Source organism: Neomonachus schauinslandi, chromosome 7 (assembly GCF_002201575.2).
Source record: "Neomonachus schauinslandi chromosome 7, ASM220157v2, whole genome shotgun sequence".
Taxonomy (NCBI): Eukaryota; Metazoa; Chordata; class Mammalia; order Carnivora; family Phocidae; genus Neomonachus; species Neomonachus schauinslandi.
In genome coordinates this window covers 119,108,064-119,135,859 of record NC_058409.1, presented here as the reverse complement: position 1 = coordinate 119,135,859, position 27,796 = coordinate 119,108,064, and the positions used below count along the sequence as shown (strand labels likewise).

General features: G+C 39.0%; 1 long non-coding RNA gene across 1 annotated transcript in view; it reads right to left on the bottom strand.

Annotated features, from left to right (window-relative positions):
* Positions 1-27,796, bottom strand: part of LOC110586230 — a 104,825-nt gene that overhangs the window by 57,249 nt on the left and 19,780 nt on the right. The window contains exon 2 of the long non-coding RNA XR_002480683.1: positions 2,445-2,559. This is a non-coding gene — a long non-coding RNA (uncharacterized LOC110586230). The remainder of the gene's footprint in view (positions 1-2,444; positions 2,560-27,796) is intronic.

The window sequence follows — 27,796 nt, the reverse complement described above, 5'->3', positions numbered from 1 at the left end:
ACCACAAGCAACATTCAAGAAATCAGCTCTTAGAGTCAGTAAGAAAAAAAGAGACAAAATTCTTGACAGATGGGCTTTAAAAAAATTGCAACAACAACTTAAACCAGCCTCCTTAAGGCTTATTTCAATGTCCTGGACAACAAAAGAATCCAGATTGACCTTCAGTATGAAACTTTGGTTCTCTTTTGGTTTAAGGAAGATGCTTGATATTTTGGTAACTGTTCCTGTGTTCTAATCATTCCCTTACGCAAGAGGAACTCATTTCTTATAAGAAAGCCTTAGACACTATTATGGACTGAATGTTTATGTCCCCCCCAAAATGCGTATGCTGAATGCCTAACCCTCAATGTGATGACCGTATTTGGAGAAAGGGCTTTTATGGAAGTAATTAAGATTAAATGAGATCATAAATATAGGGCGTTGATCTAAAAGCAATAGAGTCCTTATAAGCAGAAACCCTAGAGTTCAGCTCATTCTGTCATGCATGGACATAGTGAGAAGGTGGCTGTCTGCTTTCACAGGAACCAAAACGGCTGGCACCTCAGTTTTGAACTTCCCAGCCTCCAAAACTGAGAAAATAAATTTCCGTTATTTAAGCTCCCAGTCCACAGTGTTTTGTTATGACAACCCTAGCAGACTAACACAGATACCAAATTAAAAAGAAAATATCCTACAGGTTGAATGAGAACCATAGAACAGAAGAATACCTGCAACTAAAAATCTACAATGGAACTTGCTTGTATAATTTTTTCAGTTGGACTCCATGCAAGAGTCCAGTTAAAGATCCTGCAGAACCATGACATGGCAAAAGGATGACCTGACTTCTTTTAATTGTCTTACATGTTTAACTTATTTTAATAAAAGACTTTCCTGCAACAACAAGAATAAAATACCTAGGAATAAAATTAACCGAAGAGGTAAAAGACCTCAATAGCAAAAACAAATAAACAAAAAATTCCAGTTGAAAAATGAAGACATACAAATGGCCAACGGGTGCATAAAAAGATGCTCAGCATCAGTAATCATCAGGAAAATACAAATTAAAACCACAATGAGATATCACCTCACACCAGTCAGAATGGCTATTTATCAAAAAGACAAGAAATAACAAGTGTTGTCAAAGATATGGAGAGAACCCTTGTGCACTGTTGGTGGGAATGTAAATAGGTGCAGCCTCTGTGAAAACCAGTATGGAGCTTCCTCAAAAAATTAAAAATAGAACTACCATATGATCTAGCAACTCCACTTCTGGTATTTCCTCAAAGAAAATGAAAACAGTAACTCAAAAGGATATATGTATCTCCATATTCATTGCAGCATTATTTACAAGAGCCAATATATGGAAGCAACCTAAGTGTCTATTGATGAATGAATGGATGAAGAAAGTGTGGCGCATATCTCTATATATATACATACTATATATACTATTCAGCTATTAAAAGAATAAAATCTTGCCATTTACAACAATAAGGATGGACCTTGAGGACATTATGCTAGTGGAATAAATCAAACAGAGAAAGACAAATACCAGATGAACTCACTTATATGTGGAATTAAAAAAAAAAAATTGAACTCCTAGATACAGAGAACAAATTGGTGGTTATCAGAGGCAGGGGGTGTGGGTACGCAAAATGGGTGAAGGGCATCAAAAGGTACAAACTTCTAGTTATAAAATAAATAAATCACGGGGATATAATGTACAATTTGGTAACTACAGTTAATAATACTATACTGTATATTTGAAAGTTGCTAAAAGGGCAATCTTAAAAGTTCTCATCATAAAGAAATTATAACTATGGTGACAAATATTAATTGGACTTATTGTGGTGTCTATTTCACTGCATATATACATGTATCAAATCGTGTACATCTGAAATTAATATAATGTTACATGTCAATTCTATTTTGCTAAAAAATAAATTTTTAAGTTAAAAAAAAAAGAATTTCCCACAGAACAAAAAGTCTGGCTCATCTGTATGTTTACATTATTTGGCATTCAGAGGTCGGTACCTAAAGCTACAGTGGAACCCCCAGTGCTCCACAGAAATCCTAATGTGTCAAAGACAGTTAGTGCTCATCAAATATTCCACAAACTCCCCTATATTTCACAGTACATCTGGGGTCATATAACTAATTCTAGCCCAAGGACTCTGAGTGGAAATGCATGTCACTCCCAGGCCAAGGCCACTGAGAGCCAATGCACCTCTACCATCTCCATTTTCCCGCCCATACCCAACACAGAAACCACATGTTCCAATCCTATAGCGGCAAAATGGAATAGGTAATAAGAAGAAATAAGCACTTCTTTGGTAAGCCCCTGAAACGTCAAGGTTTTATTTGTTGTGGCAGCTAAGAGTAATTACCCTAACATATCCTGGAACTCTGATTCTGCAGATTTTATTACTTCAGTGCTATTTGAAACTTGAACGTAGACTTAAACCTACCTGTCAAGTTGCGACAGACCATCAGTAATTGAACACGGAGGTAACTGGGTAGATCAAGCATCAGTGTCTCCATAGGAACAACTTACTAAACTTCTTTTCTGTTCCTTGGTCTGAGCTACATGATGTGGAGAAACAACAAGGAGAAAAGACACAGTTTAGGCTCTCACAATGCTTCCGGTATTATAACCAGCAAGGTTTTAGACTCCTGCCTCTCCTAACCAGGATACTAGAGCTCCTTTGTTTAAGGAATTACATAATTATGCCACACTGAGATTTTATACATACCTAGAATGATGATCACATGAACCAAGGAAATAAGAAATGAGGACTTAATTGATGTCATGGGATTCAACTGCAATTACAGCAATAAAAATCATAATTTGGTTTATAGTAACTTTCTCTACCACATCTCTGCCAAAGTGCTTAGGGCTTATAAGGGTAATTAAATATAATCAAAGAAAATAATGCTAATTAAAACCATAAGCTAGAACTATGGTGATGGTTAGATTAATGGACATCTTAGCTAATGGCACATTCCCTTATCTTATTCCAAAAGACCAAGCAAGGAACCTTCTTTTGTCATTCATCTTCTTTTTACTAATGGAGAAACCGAAGGACATGGAGGCTGTCTGGATGGAAAACATGGAAGACAGACCAGACAGAAACCCATGTGGAACACAGAGTTTATTTATGGGTCCATGCTCCCTCACACCCCCATGCTCTTTGCCTTAGTCCCTCTCCACTGCCATTCTCAGATGTCACTTTCCAGTTCTTGGAAGATAAAAAGTTTATTTTTGTTGTTTTGGTTTTGCCTCTTTTGTGTCCACGGTATCTACCTGATGCCTTTAAGTGACTAGAAAAACCAGGAGTACTGCCTGGTTCTCCCGTGACCCTCCTCTACTGGTTTCTTCCAGTGTCTACTTTTGAAAGGAGAAGAGAGAGAGAGAAAGAAAGAGAACAATTTACTTAATGGACCATCCCCCTCTAAGGCCCAATAGAATCCTAATCATCAAAGCCTGATACAGCAACCTGTCAAGAGTATGAACTGACTGGCTTATAGGAGGTCAACTTTCTCTACTGGAACCTCCCTTTGCTCAAAATAACTTCTCTTATATTGTCAATTGCTTCTTCTAGCTACTTTTAAAAAGCATTACAATTGCTTCCTCTGAATGTCTCAGGACAGAAAAAAAAATCTCATTAGATAATGTTGTATTAAGAAAAAAAAGAAAAACAAAAATATTGAGCACTTCCTACACAATGGGTCAAACACAGTTTTATTTGTTATTATGTGAGTTTACTCAACTAATTAACTCACAAAAAATGATGAAGTATAAATATAGGTGTGACATTTGTTCAAATATAGCACTCAGTAAAAGTCATCAGCATGTGACATTAACACTAAAACATTACAATTTTTATAGTCTTCCCCTGAGAAGATTCAGTTCTTCAATCTTCTTTATGAAGTCCCAAAATACCGTGAATCTTACACTGACTGAGGGTGTTTTTCCATTTGCATTATTCCAAAATATGCCAGAATGAATCAACATGCCCCATAATATGAAGGAAGCTTATTTTGCAGGGTGTTTTCCCCACATAATCAGAAAATAACTTATATTCATCCACTATTCTACAGTGAATTACATTGAGGCAGATTGAAAAGAACATGGAACTGACAAGTATCTACACGCTGAACCTGGCTTTGTGCTTGAGTTAGCTGTGACACTTGAGGAAGTCACTTTACCTCTGCTCTGACCCACTTCCTCATCTACCAAGTGAGAAGCACATTTCCACATTATCTGTTTTGACTAAAAAAGCTAATTTAAGATACACACTCTTAGGATACATCCATTTAAGATTATTTGCCATTTCTTCCTACATCTCCCTGTTTCCATCATTCACTAATCAATGATCAGTCACCTACTGAATGTCAGACCCTATGAGGAACTACATGGCTCTACAGTGTTTTGGGGATACAATATATAACATTATCTTGTCTACAAGACCATAATTGGGTAGGGGGGAAGCAGTCATGTAAACAAGTAACTCTAATGCAGTGTTACTGCTACAAAAGCGGGAGGGGCCAAGTGCTGCAGGAGAACAAACAGGAGTTAGAGTGGCCAGACAAGGCTTCAGAGAAGATGTGACATATGACTAGTGCCTTGAAAATGAGTATCTCATATTTTTCTATAAACTCTCTCTCTCCACGTAGCACTACTCTAATGGATATCTGGTCTATTTTCATGATACATTAAAAACCAGCGCTTCACCCAATTTGACCATGGCCCTAAGTAAAATTTCTTCTGACTATACCAGCAACCCCATTGCCAAAACCAAAACCATATTTCATCTCTTTTGGCATGACAATGGATCCAACCATTACAATGGAATATGGAAGTGGCTTGAAGATATAAACAGAGTCAACTGAAGTCATCCTAAGAGCCCACATTGCCTTTTATCATAAAAAAAAAAAAAAACCATTTAACTCCATTTTTAGGAGCCTGTAGATGCCCATAGATGCTTTTACAGCTTTCTCTAGTTTGTATACCCACACTCCTGTGTAAAGAATTCCAGCCAAAGAATTAAGCTTCAATTTCTCTTTGGGGATATTCTCAACCTATAAGGACATATACTAACACATATGTGACATGGTGGCTCAAGCATCTCTATTAGGCAATCCACAGTGTACACTCCAACCAGCCCCTATCGTACACTCATAGCAACACATTCAAACCAAGCCAAGTAACCTGTTTCTTCCTATCAACAACTGCATCTGGGTAGTATCGGTGAGGAAAGGTTCACATGTAGCTGTGGCAATATGCCAAAGTGAATGGAGTAAAATCATAAAGACATGTGCACCGTGGGACTCTGTAGGGGGAATCTTAAATAGAATAAAAATTATCCTTTTGATATTAAAAATAAGTCCTCAGGGACACCTGGGTGGCTCAGTCAGTTAAGCATATGACTCCTGGTTTCAGCTCAGGTCATGATCTTGGGGTGGTGAGATCGATCCCCACGTCAGGCTCCATGCTGAGTGTGGAGCCTGCTTGGGATTTCCCCCCCACCCTGCCCTCAAAATAAATATATAAATAAATAAGTCCTCAAATCTGACAAGAGTTCATTAAAAGGGGAAATACTGATGCACTATTATCAAGGCTGTGGGAGATTACAATCTTTGGGGAAGGAATTTATTCACATGTATCAAGAACTTGAAAATGCTCATACTCCTGGCCACAGCTACTAGAACATAATGCTATTTATGGAAAATTCTTTATGCATGAAGATGATCATCACAGGATTATTTACAGTAATAAAAAAAGTACAATCCAAAAGTTCAACAAGACAATGATTTACTAAAATTATTATATACCTATATATTAGTATACAATAGAACTTAACAAAAGGTTTATAAACCCTTGCAAATACTTAATTTAAAATATTAAGAAATAAATCGAAATATAAAATTGAGTGAACAGTTGAATTTTGGATCACAATTCTGCTTTAAAAATGCACAGATACAAGAAATTCACCAAAAAACTCCCAGTGATGGGCTTTGAGTGAATAGTTGACAGACATTTTACTTTTTCACATTTTCCATGTTTTCTTTAATAAGGTTCAGGGAATAAATTAAGTGCATTAAATACAATAACTCAAAATAGCCCTGTTTAGGTATGGTGTTAGATATTCATATCCACAGACAGCCAGACAGATCAATGACCAACATGAGCCAACACAAAATTCAAAAGAATGTCAGTGAACTGAAAAGCTAAGGGAGGCACAGTAATATAAAACAGGAAAGTCAGGGGCGCCTGGGTGGCTCAGTTGTTAAGCGTCTACCTTCGGCTCAGGCCATGATCCCAGGGTCCTGGGATCGAGCCCCACATTGGGCTCCCTGCTCAGCGGGAAGCCTGCTTCTCCCTCTCTCACTCCCCCTGCTTGTGTTCCCTCTCTCACTGTGTCTCTTTCTGTCAAATAAATGAATAAAATCTGTAAATAAATAAATAAATAAATAAATAAATAAATAAATAAATAAATAAAACAGGAAAGTCAGATTCCCAGAACTTATGAGTAATAAGAAGATAAATGCAGAGAAAAATTGCTATTAGAAATGCATCCGATTTTCCAAATAATCTGCAAGACAGATGAATTCAGAATGTCTCTGTTAATGAAGTTTAATTTGACCAAAAGACTAAAGCAATTAATTCAACAAATCTTGACTAGAACCTGTTGTATGCCAGGTACTTGTCCATGTGTCTGGGATACAAAGAGAAATATGACATTGTCCCTGCCTTCAAGACGCTTAGCAGAGTATGGTTCAGTGCTATAGCTTTTATTATATTTGGATTTCATTAATGCAGGTACCTTCCCCAAAACTGCCTAAGGATAAGACATTTTTACATATTTCATTTGGACTAGTGGGAAGGAAGGACGATTAAATTCCAAACAACTGACTGATGAAAGAGATTAAAATTTGGAGTTGGGAAAATCAAGTTAAGAGTTCAATAATTCATGTTGAGATTCTACAGCTGCTAACACTAGAAGAGGCTGGAGGAAGACATCAGCTCACCAGAAGGGAGTCAGCTGGCCGAAACCCTTTGTGGAGTGCCCACAGCAGCCTCAAGCAGTATAGAAATATAGTGAAATGGTGCCCCAGAAAACAGACCACTGACCTCTTCCACAAGAAGCTTCCACACTGATTTGGGAAATAAAACACACAAAAGCAAAAGTCAAAGAAAATGTTTACAAATTTTGTTTGTCGATATGTCCAAGTGGAAAAATAGGGCACAGAAGTAAAGAGGGCACCACACAGAACAGGGACCATAATCTAGGGTGTGAATCATAGAACGGTGTATTTGAAGCTGCGTTCTGAAGGTCATGCGTGACAGTGACAGAGAAAAGAGAAAGGAATGGTGCACTCGAATGTAAGGAGAACAAAAGAGTGACAAGTGGAATAAGGCCTGGAGGTCAAGTTTGGCTTGGCTCTAGCTCAGTAATTCCCAGCTCTAATTGCACCTGGAAACTTTTTAAACACACCCATACCTGGAGTTCTAACGTCACTGATCCAGGTAGGGCCCAGGCATTAATGTTTTTAAGAAAATGCCCCATGTGGTTCTGGTGTTCAGCCAACGTTGATTATCCCTGAGTAAAGGGACCCTGTAACTCAATAAGGAAAGATGACGTACTTGAAATGGGAAACAGATATTTGCAACTTAGTTAAAAGACAGCTTTAAATTCCATAATCAATTTGGCACATTAGACTATGAACTTCTTGGAAGCAGAGATCATGTCTTTATCCATTTTTGCATAAATATAATATTAAGTTAATATTTTCCAATGAACGTTGAATAAAAGAATGAATCATTACTGTAGGCACTTCAGGTAATAAATAAGGTGATAATAATGTTTAAGGGAGATTGCTTCAATATTATAACAGAAGGAAGGAGAGACAGAGAGCAGCTAACCTCCACTGAGTGCTCCCTAGGCACCAGCAGCTTTATATGCAGCGTGTCATTTCATATGCAGAACCAGTTTATTAAATGGACAGGATTATCCCAAATTAGGGAATGGAGGCCCAAGGTGGCTCAGTGTTGATGAGCAGCAAACCTGGAATCCGGCTTTGCAAAAATGACATAGTAGTTCTTGTTGGATGCCTACATGTATATGAGCAGTATATGAATAGTCTACAGTATACAAACCAACACACTCACATTTCTGAACAGAATTTCAGCTTTTGACTTATTCTAACGATGCAGGGATGGCATGTGATTTAATTAAGGTATTTACCTAACTACAAGATTAGACCTCTTAACAGTAATCAGACAGGTGGGTCAACATCTGGTGTTTCTGGAAAATAATTTCTATTGCTCTGTCTCTTCCCACATAAGATTTTATTAGAAACGTAATAGAAAAGAAAACATGCCCCGGTGCACTTTGTTTTGAAACAGGAAATATAATTGCTTTATAATTTAGGGGAAATAGTTCACCATCCATGGCTTCTCTGTTCACATTTAAGGAAAGTTTTTCCTTTCATTCTTTCAGAGCTTGTCTGAAAAGAAATGTCTCCACTCCACTTGATGCCATGTGTGATCTAGAATAGCAGGACTATATGTCAGTAGAAGTAAGAAATTAATAAACTGAAGAGGGTTTCTCATACTCATGGTTAAACGTTGTGATTGAGGGGTACCTTGGTGGCTCAGTCTAAGCATCTGCCTTCGGCTCAGGTCATGATCTCAGGGTCCTGGGATCCAGCCCTGCAGAGCAGGGAGCCTGCTTCACCCTCTCCCTCTGCCCCTCCTCTGCACTTGTGCGTGCTCTCTCTCTCTCTCTAATAAATAAGTAAAATCTTTTTTAAAGAAAGTTGTGATTGACATTAAAAGAATGCTTTGGATGACTTTATGCTGGGAACTACAAGAGAACTAGACATTCAAAACAGTAAATTTGGGGCGCCTGGGTGGCTCAGTTGGTTAAGCGACTGCCTTCGGCTCAGGTCATGATCCTGGAGTCCCGGGATCGAGTCCCGCATCGGGCTCCCTGCTCGGCAGGGAGTCTGCTTCTCCCTCTGACCCTCCCCCCTCTCATGTGCTCTCTCTCTCTCTCATTCTCTCTGTCTCAAATAAATAAATAAAATCTTTAAAAAAAAAAACAGTAAATTTGTTTAAAAAGCAAAATTGAGGACATTTTAGGTAGCATCTCTCTGCTCAAGGATATGTAGAGGTCCTCAGTTACCAAAAGAAAAAGTAAGCCTTCTTGAGAAGATAAATGGGAAACCATCCTATTGGCATTCAGCAATATCAATATAAACTTAAACACATTAATTGCTTTCTGATTTTTTGGGAAACCAGAAACTAGATCTTTTGGGAAGCTCTGTGTTTGGGTATAACCAAAGCTGATCTACCTGAACAACAATTTGCAATATATTGCCAACTGGAAACACAGCTGAATTTTTCTTCTGTCCTTAAAACACTTCAACTTTGTAACCTCAAAAATCATAACCTTTACACATTTCCCATTCGACCTCCTTTTCATATTAATGAACTTATCACTTGAAAACCTTGAATTCCCTGTTAGAATTTTAGGCTCGAGCTCAGCAACTATACTCTCTGAAATACTCATTCATTTATTAATGAAGTTTGCTCATATTTTTAAATATCAAGCTTTTAATGTCCCTCTTTCTGGTCTATTCCTCCTCCCTCAGATCCATGTATGACTCCATCATAAACAGCATCATTTATTTTTAATTGGCATCAAAGCTTCAGTGCTCTAATTGGGAGCTTTCATTTGGCTTGGACTGTGCGCTGAGGATACTCGACAAAGCTCTTGTGACAGTCTCTGAATTGCTCTGGAAGTAAGAAAAATAGCATTATCTAGAAATTACCGTGAGCTACTTTTAGGACTAGCTTACTGCCCGCTTGCAAGGAAGCTACTCTCTGGATCTCCTGAATTACCTGGAAAGATAGTTTGCGAAGGTGGAAGGGTCTTTCTAATTTATCAGATGTAAGACTGGAGCTTCTCCATCGGCCAAGCGGCTCTGAAAAAGCTAGAGGCCTTCCTTGGGCAGGGCTGTCTGGAGGAGACACAGAAATCTTCCTTGTTAGGGACACAGCCTGTCACCTTTTACAGTAGCTACAAATTCCATTTATTCCCATATTCACTCGCTACATTTCTCATCACTGTACATGAGGTATCTTATTCTGCATCTCAAAGTGAAAGAAAAGGGAAGTGAACAATGATAAAACAGTCGAAGATTACATAATCAAAGGCAGAACTCAAACCATAAAACAAGTTGCTGCAGTAAAACCACCAAACCCCAGCTGGATGAAAACACTACCAAGAGAGGTGAACTAAGTTTGGTTCATTGAAAGGAAAGTATTTTTGGAAGGGAGGCCAGGCCAGAAGGCATCTCACGTGAGGGTCCCAGTGGTCACACACCCTTAATCCTCAGAAGAGGCAGAGCAGAGCTCCTGCCACCAGCAGCCCATAATAGGCAAAGCTCTTTGCCTAGCATACGGGCAGATCTTCCTTTCCCAATCAGCTGTGCACACGTGATGTTCTTCCTTCCTTAAATTACTACTTTTCAGAGACTGGGTCTTTAGTCATCTTCCCCTCCCTGCAATACAGTGCTTTGCAGCAAATGCTTGTCGAATTAAAAAATTCTAAATGGAAGCTGTGCTGTTAATACAGGTCTTTTAATTACAAATGCGCCAATGGGAAGATCTATATCTCAAATACACAGCCTTTCCTTCTTATTCTGATACAAAAAAAAAAAAAAAAGAGGGGCAAAGGGGCATTTAGTAATTACACAACACCAAAAATATTACTTTAATTTAGATACATACAAATATTAACACCTTTCATATTTCAAAGCTCTGGTTATATTTTCTATTCCAGCACTGAATGACAGCAAAAGGCTTTCCTTTCATTGTTTAACCAAACCAGACTGAGAAAAAACTGAACACATTTCCTATAGCATCTTCAATCAATAGTCTTCATGGCTACAGAATTTTCTCTAAATTCATTTCCCTACTCTCAAAACAGAAAGCAAGGGAGTTAGAAGAATTTTTCAGGTAAAAATATCAGCCCTGATGTTCTCTGTTCATCAAGTTTAAGTACAAGAAGTAAGGGGAAAGTATTTCTACATACAAACTTCTGTCCCCACTTCCCTTTGCGTGCGAAACAATTCTCTAAACACAGTAGCGGTAATAACAACAATCTAGAATCCTGACTTCATTCACAGCTCTACACACACTATCTCCACCCAACTTCCACGGCAGCCTATGAGATCAGTATTGTTGTTGTGCCCACTTTACAGATAGACAAACTAAGGCTTAAAGAAGTAAAGTAACTGGCTTAAAGTTTCTTTGGGTAACTTTTTTCTTTCTTATAGGAAAAGGGAAAAGGGGGACTTGTCCAAGCTCTTACACCATAAGAACAGAAGAGAGAGGGGCGCCTGGGTGGCTCAGTTGGTTAAGCGACTGCCTTCGGCTCAGGTCATGATCCTGGAGTCCCGGGATCGAGTCCCACATCGGGCTCCCTGCTCGGCAGGGAGTCTGCTTCTCCCCCTGACCCTCCCCACTCTCATGCTCTCTCTATCTCATTCTCTCTCTCAAATAAATAAATAAAATCTTTAAAAAAAAAAAAAAAGAATAGAAGAGAGAGGACTGAATTCTTTAAAATTTTGAGGGAAATGAAGCTGAAAAAATAAATTTACATGGAAGCATGGGTGATGAGATCAGATTCCTTTCTCTTATCCCAGTTGAAAGGTATTGGCTCCTTTTCTCTAAAGGAACAGAAAGAAATTCCCCATGTGATAGTAAAGGAAGTCCAAGTTTTCACTGACTAGCCATGTGGTTTTGGGCAAGATCCTCAACTTTCTTAGGCCTTGGCTTCCTTATCTCTGATATGGAAATGAGAAAGACTTGTCTCTTGTAGTTCTAAGGGTTAAATGAGACGAACTATGAAAGGCCCCGAGTATATAGCAGTCACTCAAGAAAGAAACTTACACTAAGTTCTTACTGGAAGACAGAGAGACCCAGGGTTCAGGAACTAGAGATCAGAAGTCTGTAGCCTTAGAATAAGTGTCTCCATATTGAGAAGCTACTGGCCTCTGTCAGCATCAGAAGGGGATCATATCTGGAACCCACTTTCCTCCACCCCTACTCTGCCCTCAGGAACACTGGCCTCCACCTGGCTCTTAGGACAGGTCACCCGATCCCAAGGAGGCCTCCCTTTCACTCTGTTCACAGCTATAAGAATTTATTATACAAAGCAAGGTGCATCAAAAATTCAGTGTCTGAATAGCTCTGTATTCTAAGGGCTGGAGTCTAGACCTTCCCCCTTACCCCAACCCTTCCTCCTCACCCCAACCCTTGCTAAGCCTCAGCTTATGACCACAAAGCAATATGCAAACATGCTGAAGCCATCTCCCCTTATCTAACTTTATAAGGCAGGTATGAACAGGAAGGCACATGGGGAATGATTCGATTTATGTCACTGCAAATCCCTTTATTGCTGAGGAAAGCCTATTATTATCAGTTATGTAAATTTTCTAAGCCAATAAAAAAATTAAACTGAAAGGTTCCACAAAGCCACTCTCAACAGGGTTCACTCCTACCAACTATTATATAGCTCAGTATCTAATGACTCCTATCTTCGGGCCTTGGTTCCAACATTTCCTCTAAGTAATATAGTTTAGTTCTGTACTAGAGTTCTTTCTCAATGATCAAATTTAGCGTCTTTGGGACACATGATTTAAAATAATTACTATAAATATTTCCAGGTCTTTGATTCACATTGCACAGAGATGTTACAAGAACCCAGACATGAAGAACTTTTTTGGATATATCAGCATAAATAAGATCAACAACTAGGAACGCCATGAAACCCTCTCATTCAGTTTGTATAGTTTCTAACATCAACTCCACAAGGAAGTGAGTCAGGAATGTCATTTATGATACAACCACACATGGGGAAAAATGTAAAAGACCATTAATAGGGGGGAAAAAATCTAACATTTTTAAATGGTTATTTTTGTGTGGTGAAATATAAGTAATTGCTCCCTCTTTCTGCTCTTGTTATTCTCTATATTATAAATACAATTTTAAATATAGTTTTAAAAATAGAGAAAAATCCATATTTCATAAAATCTAAGATACCATCAATATTCTATTTGCTTTTTTTGGTCAGCTTTAGTAATGTACAATTTACATACAAAAATACCAATATTAAGCATACAATTCAATGAGCTTTGACAAATGGATTTAGTTGTGTGACCACCACCAACATCATGAAAAAGAACATGATGTTAATATTTTCCACATAACATTGACTTCTATGTCAACACTGGTATTATTGAGACAGCCTTTTATTTTGGAAGTACGCACCATCGTTGCTTCTGAGATTCTTCTTCAAGCCACTAACAATGTTCTGTTAATTTTGATGCTGACATTTGATCTTACCAGACTGAATTCCTTATCAGAAAAAAATCCCTATTCCTTCCTTAAACGGTTTATAGACTGAAATGGTGAAGGGTTTCAGTTGTCCAGTCATGTCACCAGCAATGACAACCACAATTGCATATGGCCAGGCACTGACAACTGAATTAGGGGCCCCAAAAGTAGTTATTGTAAAATATCATCAATTGTAAGATACACCCCCAGTTTCAGAGATGTAAGAAGATGTAAATAGGTACATCTAAGAAATATGAAATACAGTATAAAATAAGCATACTTTGTAAAAGTGGTCTTCTTTATCTTAGATCTGTGTATTTCAACACAGAAAATACACAGATAAAAGCTGAACGTCTATCATTCTTAAACTGCATCATGCAATTTAGCAACCAATTAATCATAGTCTTAAAATATGCTCCAAAGGCAGTAATTTCTCTGACATTGGCCGTAGCAACATTTTTCTAAGTATGTCTCCTGAGGCAAAGGAAATGAAAGCAAAAATAAACTATTGGGACTACATCAAAATAAAAAGCTTCTGCAACAAAACTAAATGACAGCCTACTGAGTGGGAGAAGATATTTGCAAATGATATCCAATAAAGGATTAGTATCCAAAATATATAAAGAATTTATATAACTCAACACCAACCCCCCCCAAAAAAATAATCCAGTTAAAAATGGGCAGAAGTGGGGCACCTGGGTGGCTCAGTCAGTTAAGCGTCTGACTCTTGATTTCAGCTCAGGTCATGATCTCAGGGTTGTGAGATCAAGACCCACGTCGGGCTCTGCACTAGGTGTGGAGCCTCCTTAAGATTCTCTCTCTCCCTCTCCCTCTGCCTCTCTCTCTAAAAAAATAAGAAAAGAAAAAAGGCAGAAGATATGAATAGACATTCTTCAAAGAAGACATCCAGATGGCCAACAGACATGAAAAGATGCTCAACATCACTCATCATCAGGGAAATGCAAATCAAAACTACAATGAAATATCACCTCACACCTACCAGAATAGCTAAAACCAAAAACACAAGAAACAAGTGTTGGCAAGGATGTGGAGAAAAAGGAACCCTCATGCATTATTGGTGGGAATGCAAACTAGCTCAGTCACTGTGGGAAACAGTATAGAGGCTCCTCAAAAAATTATTTTTTTATGATCCAGTAATTACACTATTGGGTATTTACCCAGAGAATACAAAACATTAATTTGAAGGAATATATACACCCCTATGTTTACTGCAGCATTACTTACAAGAGCCAAACTATGGAAACAGCCCAAGTGTCCATTGATAGATGAATGGATAAAGACATGGTGTGTATATATATATATATGATGGAATACTATTCAGCCATAAAAGAGAATGAAGTCTTGCCATTTCCAACAGCATGAATAGAGCTAGAGAGTATAATGCTAAGCGAAATAGGTCAGTCAGACAAATACCATATGATTTCACACATATGTGGAATTTAAGAAACAAAACAAACAAGCAAAGGAAAAACAAAAAGAGAGAGAGAAACCAAGAAACAGACTCTTATCTACTGAGAACAAACAGAGGGTTACCAGAGGGGAGGCAGGGAGAGGGGATGGGTGAAATAGGTGAAGGGGATTAAGAGCACATTTATCATGGTGAGCACTGAGTAACGTATAGAATTGCTGAATCACTGCACCTGAAATAAAACAACTTAAAAGTGGTGCCTGGGTGGCTCAGTCAGTTGGGCATCTGACTTGACCTCAGGTCATGATCTCAGGGTCCTAGGATTGGGCCCTGCATTGGGCTCTGCACTCAGTGGGGAGTCTGCTTGTCCCGCTGCCCCTCCCTCTGCTTGTGCTCTCTCTCTCTCTCTCTCTTTCTCAGGTAAATAAATAAAATCTTTAAAAAATTTTTTTAACTAAAATAAATTAAAAACTTAATAAAGAAAAAATATGCTCCAATGGTTTGTAAGTTAGTATTCTCTCCCCAAGTAGACTATAAGTCTCTCTCTCTTAGGAACTTTACCTTCAATTCCTCTCATATTGTTTATAGCATTGCTTTTTACATTTTGTGTAATGACTCATTAGACAGTCATGATATCATTTTAAAGGGTCATGACCAGCACTTTTTAAACAAAACAGAATAAAATAAAAAACATAAAAGTGCAATACATAGTAAAAGTAAGAACCATTTCATAATACTTTGGGGTTTTTTCAATTATATTTACATATATGTATACTGTGATATCAAATGTATTTCTTATAGTATGCTATAAACAAAAATGTTTGAAAATATTACTATAATAGCATAAGAAACATTCAGTAATATTGATTAATTGATTTTTGCAGACTGAAGCCAATTTTAAACTTTTTTAAGTGGTCCAAAATTACGGTTTAATTCTTTAAAAGCTATTATCAGGTTGGTATACTCTTACCTTCTTTCAGTGAGGACAATATTAGGAAAAAAAAACCTTGCAATCTGTTTATCTGGATGATTACAATATCACAACATATTTCTGTTGTGATAAATCTAACATACTTTTTTTTCTAAAGAGGAAGGGTCTCAATTCCCGACTTCCAAATGAGAAAGTCAGAGTTTGACCATCTGGACTGGACCCAGACTTCTGAATCCTGAAGAGGCAATTATTTAGCACTCTTTCACACTGAGATTCTTTAAAGAAATATTCAACGTTTTTTGGAAGGAAAGCACTCTCCTCAGCTCTACGATCAGCAAGTCTGGCCCCAAATCTACAAACTCAAACCAATGACACAAACCCTGATTCATCCTCCCTTGAAAGCAGTTTCAGTCAGAACTATTTATTTGAGTTTCCCAAACACACCACTTGAGGGGACCTCAACCTCTCATGCCCATGACTTAGTACAATATTTCTTCCAACAAAGCCAGTAGTCTTTCAGGGAAGAGTTCTGGTACTTATCTTTTCTTGCCTGTTACCTTCTGTTATGTTCTCAGTAATGTACAGCTCCCAGGTAAACTGACTTTCTCCAGAGCTGCCAGGCTAACCTACCTCTCACTCCTCTGAATCTAGCTCTGGCTATAACAGGAAAATCTCTGCCTGGTCGTGTCACGACAACAAACAGCCTTCAGCATTTTTTTAAACCCACTGAGCTTCATTTTCTTCATCTGTGGACAAAATGAGCTCTCTGCCTTTATGTGATCTAATGCTCTATTCTCCATGGTTTCCTATCTTTGATGAGTTTTCCTATCTGCTCCAGAGAATGGGGGTTATAAAAGATGGGAGTATGGACCTCACAGCCATGCCCCCTTTTTAGCTGCAAAAAGTCTACAATAATCAGTTTTCTTTGCTAAATCTAAGTAAGGTTTTATTTGAACAAAGACCCCCTGGACAAAATAAATACAAATATTATAGGAAATTTACTCATTTCAAGTATTTGTTAAGTAGCCCCAATGTACCAGACATTGTTCTAGGTGTTAGAGTTTTCCTTGTGAACAAGACAGAGAAGGCCCCTGCCCTGGTGAATATTTGAATGACTATTTATGTTAATTTGTAAACTGGAAAGTGCTACATAAGATAATATGTTTGCTTACATAAGTGAATACAATTTTGTGGGAAAAAAAATTCCTTATTTAATTGTTCAAATATTTCTGTCAGACCTCATATTGTTCTGGCCCATAAGAATATAGTTGAAAAAAAAAAAAAATCCCTAAAGTCAACTAGAAAAGAAAAACATTTCATAAAGAGAACGAATTTCTGTAAAATATATCTCACTAAATGATGTTAACAAAGATACTACAGCATTTCCTTTCAAATAAGGAAGTACAGATAATCTATAAGATTAACATCATGAGAACAGAGACTAAAATAAGAACATAACCAGTATTGTTTCAGTATTGTTTTGACTCAGTAATAGCCATCTCTTTCTCAACACTGTAAACTCCTTGAGGGTAGAAGATGTGTATCTATTTCTCTCACAGCACCTACAATGGGGCTTTATTACATATTAGCTTGAGGAATGAAATGTGCCAAGCACTCAACTCTGGGAAATTACACTCCACTGCCACCACCATTGTTAGTAGAGTGAATACACGACCTGGTTTACCCAGGACAGTTAAGCCTGTTGCGGGGTAAGAGTGCCGTGTTTGGCAAGATAAATCATATGCCTGCCCAAATAATAAGCCTCAAACACATGCATCCTGTTTTTCAGTGGCTTTTAAGGTAAGGAACTCTAGAACATTCTGGCTCAGGTTCTGATTTTATTTTATTTTATCCTATAAGCAAGTAGAATAAGTGTAGGGACGCCTGGGCGGCTCAGTTGGTTGAGCATCCAACTCTTGATTTCAGCTCAGGTCATGATCTCAGGGTTGTGAGATCGAGCCCTGTGTTGGGCTCCATGCTGAGCATGGAGCCTGCTTAAGAGTCTCTCCCTCTCCCTTTCCCTCTCCCTCGGTCCCTCTCCACTTGCATGCTCTCTCTCTAAAAAAAAAAAAAAAAAAAAAAAAGAGTAAGAAGTGTAGACCTTGAGAACTGCATTCCTATTCCACTTCCATTATAGTATGGAGAAGTACAGTCCCTTAGGGGGAGAGTTTGTCTTTGGGAGACTGAGCTAAACCAGAAGCACACCTTGCTCTACGAAGACAAGGCCTGGCTGAAAGGCAAAAAAGTCTCATGTTTCCAGCACAAATAAAGATATGACTCGAAAAGAACCTTTCACCTCCATCCTGGTGATCCAACATTTCTATTGGGCGGATAGGCCTTGCTGCCTGCTACATCAAGGGATTTAGGAGGATAATTGGATCACATCTGTTAATCTCTTTGAGTTCCATAAAAACGGATGCCAGATACATTCCTGGCATTGTTAGAACGATGTTACAAAGGCCAGACTGTAGGAGAATTTTTCACTAGTCATAACTTCAGGGAAATTATCCCAACCTAGACTTCAGCTTTCATCAAACACGCATAATAATGATAATAGTAATCACAACATGGTCGCATCTATTTGCCTCTTGCCCACCAGCTCTCACACAACAACCTTGCAAGAGTGGACGGGGAGGCAACAACTTGGAGAAGACAGCAGCCCACCTTTATGTCAGGGAAATGCCTACGTGAATGGCCAAGCTTTGAACATAGAGAAGAGCCTGGAAGAGAAATAAAGTAAAAGCAGTCTGCATCATTGGTATTGATATAAATAAATTTCAGACCAGGGCACCAAGCCACGGCCTCCTGATCTCTAATGGCCCTCTGCTGGGCCTGGCAGTGATGTGGGCAGCTCGGTGGTAGCCCCAACAACACACCAGACACCCTACGGAGAAGGTCCTAGAAAAGGAAGCAGCATCTCCCTTCTTCCTGAGGTGAAGCTAACTCCTGCCCAGTCCTAGAGGTTCAAATTAGATAAAAGAGTTCTGGAGGCATTGGTCTGACCCGAGGGGAAGTGTGAAGCTAGGTGCCCACCCAGGTATTCTTGAGGACAAGAAATGTATAAATCTATGTCAAAGTGACAGGCTTATGTCACCCTGGACATATATAAGACAGGACATATAACCCAAATTTAATTCTGATAACAGATTAACTTACCTCCCCTTTTTCCTCTTTCCTTATTACTTCTTGGCTACCCCACTTTCTTACCCAAAAGTGAAAAATCGTTTAACCTCTCTGGATTTTAGTTTCCTCATTGGCAAGATTGCTGGGGCAGTGGGGAGGGGGGAAGGGACAATCCCAGAGTGTTGGAGAAACCCCATATTCTTTCATGAGGCAAAGGTATGGCTATCATCTCCCCTCCCCAATCATGCTGGCAAAGTCAGGGGACCGAAGGGAAAGGAACCTGAGGCACAGACATCAAGGGCAAGCCAATTCTGTTGCTACAACAAAGGATGGTTATAGTGTAATCAGAGCCATACAAGGTCCCATAAAGCACTTTATTCACGACAATACTCACTTCAGTGCCTTCCTACTTTCTTTCTCTCCGTCTTCAGCTTGGGGCTTGGAGTCAAAGTGACTGGCACCCTCATTGCCCCCATCTGCCCTGCCTATAGAAAGGGGCACAGAACTGGAGTTTGGAAGCCCAGGATCCAGCACATTCCAAAGAAATACCAGTGGTGTGGCCCTGGCATAGGAATTTAACCTCCTAGACTGATTCTCTTCACCCGTGCAATCAAGCTTTAGGCTCCAGGAAACTGAAGATCCCTTCCTACTTAAAAACCTGCAGTTTCCTAACACGCCTTACTCTTTCCTTTGTGTCCCTTCTGACTTCTTACAGTTGTGCTTGTATTCCCAAGCACCTATGTATTTAACCATCTGGTGGAGGCAGAATAACCCAGAGATTAAAAAGTATAGCTTTGGTACCAGAGAAACCAGAATTCAAGGTCCAATCCTACTACACATCAGCTCTGTAACTTTGGGTAAGTTATCGTGCCTTCTCTGTAAAATGTTATTAATAATAGTATCTACCTCATATGGCTATTGTGAGGATTAAATGAGATACTTCAAAGCAAAATGCTTGACACATAGACTTAGGTGATCATTTCACACTCTGTATAAATATCAAATCATTATGTTGTGTACCTGAAACTAACATATGTTATATGTCAATTACATATATATGTAATTATATATGCTTGACACATATTCATTCAATTATTCAAGCACCCACTATGTGACAGTCACAGTGCTAGACCCTGGGAGAGCAACAGTAAGCAAAACAGATAAGGTCCCTGCCTATATGGAGGTTATCATCTAGTGGGGAAGCGAGCTCTTGAACAAATCATTGCAAAAGTACAAGAGTGGTATGTGTTATGAAAGAGCCATCTAGAGATAGGACACTGAGGATTGTAACAGGGAAGTTAATTTTGGTGGTGGCATGGCAAAACAGTCTTCCTTAAGGAAACTCTGAGTCTGAGTAAAATGGGGTCAAGGAAAGAGTAGGAACAAGATCCCAAGTAAGGCTGAGGAAGGGCTTGTGAAAACCCGAGAGCTAGAAGGAGTGGCCATGACTGAGACCCTGAGTGTAGGAGGGGCTCAAGAAGTAAACAGGGGTTCCATCAGGCAGGTAGAGGAGGCACAACATGGTAGCTGTTGGCATGATTAGTCTCCCCACAGATGTAATGTATCCAAAATGGAAACTGACTTTCTGCCAAAAGCAGCTCTTCTCCATTTCTTGTCATGGTGTTATTTTGCTGACCCTCATAGTTTGAAGTCCTCCTTGGCACTTTTCTCCCTTTCCATTCATTTATTCCACAAATTTTAAGTACCTACTGTGCTCGAGATACATAATCTAGCACTTCAACTTTTGAGATCTTCCACTCTGGGCCCCTGCTGTATGTATTCTATATATTCTGGATGAAAGCCTGAGGGTCACTCCTCTTCTGACCTCCAACAGCATATACTCAAATTCAGTGACAGATATTTTTCTCACTACTTAGAGGCCTCTTCATTTCATAGATCATTAACCCCCACGTAGCCAGAAGCCTGAAATAAAGTGAATGTGTAGGAGAGATGCTCTTGTTTAGTAACTCTGTATTACTTATGCAAGTGATTCTGCTCTTTTGGTGGGAAAATTGCAACAGGCAATGAATGACCTACAAGTGAGTGTTAGACCTAATATCCCCATCCTCATCCCAATCATAAGGCAAAAAAACCCAAGTAGCTTTTGTATTGCATTAAATGTATGTTTGAAATGGGAGAGTCATGGACTTAGACCATTTCCTAAAAATTTACCTGGGCCTCAAAATGCACGGCTAGGTCCTTGAACGTATTCCATGACCCCCACATAATAAAGGTTCACAACTCCCCAGTTATAATCTTATACACAAGCATCTGAGGCCTTTCCAAAATATCCCTCTTGTCCAAAACAAGACATACTTTAGATTTGGGCCAAAGTAAGCCCTAACCTAACATGTTATCAGCAGCTACAACGATAAGATTTGCCCTATTGATAATTCTCTGGTTATTGAATTTAATGTATAATGTATTGAAGCTCCTGTTCTTTCTCAAAGAAAAGTAAAAACTAAAGCTATTTCTGCACCTACTTTGTTGTTATGGCATCTTTATACCTGCAGATAAATTCTCGTTTGTGCATTTTGTTGGTGGTTTCTCGCTCTTTCTCTCTCTCTTTCTGCCCCTCCCTCCCTCTTAATTGTTGGAAACTTAAAATGAAAATGAATCAGCAATAGTGAATGCTGCACTTAAGGAAATGTATGATCTGGTTTATAATTTATGCACTGACTCCCGAAGGAACTTAAGTATTTAATTCCTAATTTATGAAGAAAGTATGAGTAACAGCATCTCTCAATTTGATTCAACTTGTTCATTTTACCCAATTTCACATCTAGATTTAGTTCTCACTCAACATTCATATCACCAGCAGTTGAATCCCTAGATGTGGAGCTGAAGTAAAATATTTGTGTTTACCCAAAATGCCTTATTTCTGGTTTCAAGACAAACCAGAGCAGAGTGTCTTTGATATTCTCAGAACACAGTAGTGTTCTACCTGATGGTAAACAGTATCAGACAAAGGACTGATTTCTCAGGGAGCTACAGGAGAAAGAAGAAAAGGGAGAGGAAGGTAATCACATGAGAGAAGCATTTTTTAATCTGATGAATTAGTAATCAACTAAATATTTCCAAAATGTTTTAGGGATCATTTTATTCATGTCTTTCTCAGGAGCACACCTAATCTAAACTCTCTCTGGCTTTGCAGAGTTGGCGCTATCCATCCTTTCTAATCGTACCTTTCACTTCCCCCTACCCAATGCAAAGTGCCTGCCCCTCACACCTTTGTAGCTGTGTGACTTGACCATCTAGGAGGTGTGCACATATGGGGAAGAACACTAGACTAGGAGGTGGTAAGCCTGGATTTTATTCCTCTCTCACTAATAACCTGGGTGACCTTAGCTATGTCACTTAACCTCCCTGAGCCTCAATTTCTTCATTTATAAGATGAGAGGGTTAGCTCGATACCATCTGATTATATCACTTCTTAGAGCTTTCTCTAAGCCTACCTTACTAACCTAAATATTCTTTTAATTCCACAGTACTTATCATTTGATATAATATATATTTTACCCAATTTTTCTAAAATCCCTCCATTAGAATGCAAGCTCTGTGTGTGCAAGGATTTCTTCCCATTTTGTTCACTGCTGTATTTCCAGCATTTAAAGAAGTTCAAAGCATCATAGCCACTAAATAAGTATTTGTTGAATGAATTAATGTATTAAGGAATCATACATATTATTCTTCCTTAAAGATGCTCTGCAGGTTGAATTTCCCCCATCAGACTGCTGACAACTCCAAACCCAAATCTCTCCTTTCCATGAACTTCTAATGCAATTACAGTTAGTTTTCATACAGTTTAGCATTTAAGAATTATCTGAATATTTCAGATATATCAGCACCAACTTGTTTTGTTAAGAGTATACATTTCTCGGGGCACCTGGGTGGCTCAGTCGGTTAAGCGTCTACTTTTGGCTCAGGTCATGATCCCAGGGTCCTGGGATGGAGCCCCTCTTTGGGCTCCTTGCTGAGGGAGCCTGCTTCTCCCTCTGCCCCTCCCCCTCACTGCTCATGCTCTCTCTTGCTCACTCTGCTCTCTAATAAATAAATAAATCTTAAAAAAATAAAAAGAGTATACATTTCTCAAGGCCAAGGGCTATCACTTAGACCTAGTCTGCCACATATTTGCTAGGTATTTGATTAATTGGATTTAGGAAACATTTTTGCTTTGTGTTCAGCAACTAATTCAGGTTTCAGTCATCTGCACCTCTTATCTGCTAATCTCTGCATCTGTTCTCTGGCAAGGACTTATAAGGGTGATGAAACCACCCAAGAAACCACCCACACCTTGCCAAGTCTATGCAAGCGGCAAAGGAAAAAAGCAGTCAAATATTTCCTTTGCCAGTTACTGTCAGTGAAAGCATATAGTATCTACTGGTAACACAGAGAGTATTGGGGGGGGGGTGTAAAGGGAGTTTTTGGGAGAATCAGAATAAAAATGACTGTAAGGATCTTTTAAATAGGAGAAAGAAGTAGAGAACTTGACTCCACACAGAATTTTAAAAATAAAAAAGCATCCTAGACATTGTCTCTTCTCTTACCCTGTGTTTGTCTGAGAAAACTGAGGATCACAAAGTGAAGCAACTTGTCTAAATGCACACAGATTATTAGTGAAAGTGCAATGAAATACTGCTCCTCAAATTCTTGTCTGGTAAACTGAATTTTCTCATTAAAGTTGTACAAGACACCCATTTGATTTGTAGCAGTGATCAAAAAGCTTTCTAAAATATAGCTGCAAGGATATAAAATATAATGAGACATATTACTTCTAAGTATAGCCGAGTTAAAGTAATTAATCTGCCTTTGATATTTTAGGGACATATTACTGAGCATCAATTATAACAGTAGCATACTGTAGATGTGAAAATTATAGGAGATAAAACTGAATTGTGCTAGGCCCTGACAACTGATTTGGGGGTATTTGGTTTGTGGGTATTTGGTTTGTGGGTTTGTTTTTTTTAAGTTCTTGTTTATTGGGGCACCTAGGTGGCTCAGTTGGTTAAGCGTCTGCCTTCGGCTCAGGTCATGATCCCAGGATCCTGGGATCAAGACCCAGGTCGGGTTCCCTGATCTGTAGGGAGTCTGCTTCTCCCTCTGCCCCTCCTCCCACTCATTATCTCAATTTCTCTCCCTTGCTCTCTAACAAATAAAATCTTTTTAAAAAATAAAAAATAAAAATAAAGGATCTTATTTATTTGAGAGAGAAAGAGAGCACACAAATGGGGGGAGGGGCGGAGGAAGAGGCAGACTTCCCGCTGAGCAGGGAGCCCAAAGAGGGGCTTGATCCCAGGACCCTGGGATCATGACCTGAGCCCAAGTCACACGCTTAACCAACTGAGCCACCCAGGTACCCTTGGGGACATTTGATTTTTATAATAAACTGTTTTTTTTAGATTTGCTTCTTTCTCCTACAAGTCAAATGCTTAAAAAATAATAATAATTAATTAATTTAACTTGAAGTCCCAATCAGTTCATTTCCAGTCCTCGTTTTATAATCGCAAGAGTTGTTTTGTTTTTTTTTCAAATACAGGAAGTAACTATATTATGGCAGAAACTCTGACTTTGCTTTTATGAAAAGGTATAGTGAGCTAGTGAAATAGATCTTTATTGACTGTACTTCTACTTGAATCATCATAGACCACTGAATTTGGATGGGAATTTAAAGAACACCTTGTCCTATCCCCTCACGCATGAGGGAACTGAGGTCCAAAGAAGTTACGGGACAAGCCCGAAGCCACTCAGCCAGGTAGTGACAGGACCTCTAATAACATCTGGATGGTCAACTTCAGGACTGTAACCAAAGGCATCCTAGTTGCCAGAGAAGGCAACCTCCTATAGGCAACCCGTATCTCTCAGTTCCTATGAACCAAGACCCACACCCACAGCTTCCCTGGGATTCCACTGGGATTCTACTTGCAAGCACTCAATTTCCAATTGCTGGGCATTGACCCGTGGGCCCTACAGAGGCTGCTAAGTGAGTGCTCTTGGTGTCCTGTGTCCTGTGTCCTTAACCCTTCCTGCTAAGTACCTCACCACACTGAAGCCACACCTGTGGAGTTCTGAGAAAAGCTCATTCTGTGCTCTAAACAATTTCTGAAGTGATTCCTGTGTAGGGGACGATGATCAATCCTATCTGGACTTCACTTCAATCAGCTCGTTTCTTGAGCATTCCCTCACTGCACAGCACTCGCTGGAGAAGATCCAAGGGAGCCCCTGCTTCTGAAGGCTTGTGCTGCTGTTGCTCAGCCAGTAAATGGTCTCAAATTTGGCCTGAGAAGCAGGTCTTAATTCACAGGTTAAAACTTACTTTGCCAGTGAAATGGTTTTGCTTTGTTTAATTGAGTAACATCACAAGTGTAGGAGACCCATAAAAGCAGCTGGGTTGGGAGTCAGGGGTCTACACCTATCTCGATGAACTGATACAGACATCTTAGAAAGCAAACACTTGGAGCACTTACAGTGCACCAAACCCTTCTAAGAGCTTTTCACTGACCAACTCATTAAATCTTGAGGAAAAACCCTTAGAGGAAGTTATTAATATCATTCCATTTTATAAGGGAAATTCAGGCACAGATACAGTAACTGGCCCGTTGTCACACAGCTAGGAAATGGAAGGCCAGGATTATGAACTCAGCAATACACATTTTTACCACTCATGTGGTAGGCATACCTACCACAGATCATTTGAAAAAAGAAATTGAAACAACCTTTTAGGGACGCCTGGGTGGCTCAGTCGGTTAAGCATCTGCCTTCAGCTCAGGTCATGATCTCAGGGCCCTGGAATTGAGTCCTACATTGGGCTCCCTGCTCAGCGGGGAGCCTGCTTCTCCCTCTGCCCGTGCTCTCTCTTGTACCCTCTCTCTCTCTCTCTGACAAATAAATAATCTTTAAAACCTTTTAACCTCCATTTTCTAGGCATTTCAGATTAAAGTATTTAGGGTCTGAGATAATTATTTGAGCAACTGACCCAATAGCTAAAGACTCAGTTGTGCAGGGGTGCCTGGGTGGCTCAGTAAGCGTCTGCCTTCAGCTCAGGTCATGATCCCGGGGTCCTGGGATCGAGCCCCGCATCGGGCTCCCTGCTCGGCGGGAAGCCTGCTTCTCCCTCTCCCACTCCGCCTGCTTGTGTTCCCTCTCTCGCTGTGTCTCTCTCTGACAAATAAATAAAATCTTTAAAAAAAAAAAAAAAGACTCAGTCATGCAATCATCTGACATTTGTTCTCATAGTTTACATTTTCACAGTTTTACAAAATAATCAAATGTATGAGAAATTTTCTATACTACTTGACCTTGATAAATTAAATATTTCACTAGCTACCTACTATGTGCCAGGCTCTGGAGCAATAACCCTTCCCAAGATGCTCACTCTCTTATTGGTGGGGACAGTATTTGAACATAGCAAAAAAAAATGCAACATAAGCAACCCGTGGTATATGCTGAATAGAGAGGCTGGCAGTAAGTGTAAAAAAAATTATTCCAGAAATAATTTGAGACTTGAGCATTCTAAACACTAAGGAAGTATAAAAACCTCTTGGAATAACTCAAAATTAGAAAATTGTGAAAAGTGTTATATTTTCTATTATAATTGTGGTGCTATTACTTTTCAAATCTTGGTATAATCAAACATTTTACTAAATATATACTCTGATTAAAATACTTTGATTATGCTTTTAAAAGGATTTTAAATTGGATACCCGGTAGATATTTCCTTTGTTACTGAATAACATTCTATAAAAGCTTCAGGGCGTTTAATGTTTATACTATCTTGTCATGTCTGCTTTTCTTTAAAATATAATAAAGTAACATAAATCCCTTGACTCTAATAGTAGCACGATTTTGAAATAAACCACACAAACACCAGAAATGCCCACATTCTTAACAAGTTAATTTCCTTCCTCTGTAAATGTACAATTTCTTGGTGTACAATACTGTCCAATGTATTGGATGTGTCCAATGTACAATACTGTCCCCACCAATAAATTCTTCATGCATTAAATGTGTAGCATAACTTTGCTTAAGTCTGTTTGATATTGTTTTAATTTTATTTTGCACAATGGGTTAGTGATTATCTCTTATTCTTCAGCAAACTATGATTACTTTGAGTCTGCATATTTATAGTCATTTTCATTCCCAACTCATTCTCACTGAAATCTGTAAGAATAAAAAACTCTAAAAAAATGTATCCATTGTTACAGACTGAATTGTGTCGTCCCCCCCGCCCATTCACATGTTAAAGCCTAAACCTCAGAGTGTGACTGTATTTGGAAGTAAAACCTGCAAAGAGATTATTAAACTAAAACGAGGCCGTTGAGGTATGCCCTAATCCAGTCTGATTGGTGTCTTTATAAGAGGAAATTATGACACACCAGGATGTGTGCACACAGAGGGAAGACCGTGTGTGGACAGTGAGAAGGAGGCCATCTGCAAGCCAGGAAGAGGGCCCTCAACAAGGAACTGAATCTGCCAGCACCCTTTTCTTAGACTTCCAGCCTCCAGAACTGGGAGAAAATCATTTCTGCTGTTTAAGCCCCCAAGACTGTGGTCTTCTGTATTGCAGGCTAGCAAACTAACACACCCACGGAAGGGCTTACTTTCCTCTCCCATCAGATCAGTTCCTTAGAGTCAGTGCTTTAAGAATTCTGGTTTGTCCATATTACCTTGTGTTCTGCCTTCCCCTCCATGTCAAATTCCCTCTCCTGTTCTTTATTCAGTCATGCCTAATTTTAAAATATAAGCTATAGCTCTGGTGAGAGGATCATTTTTGAAGCACATGCAGAAATGCTGACAACTTTTTTTTTAGCAAGGACAGCATACTAGTCAGAGTGTCTCTCCAAAATTAAAAGCATTTGAGAGCTACTAGTTTTTGTCCTGATCGTTTTTATTACAAATGAAATTTACATCAATTATGTTTTTGTTTTTT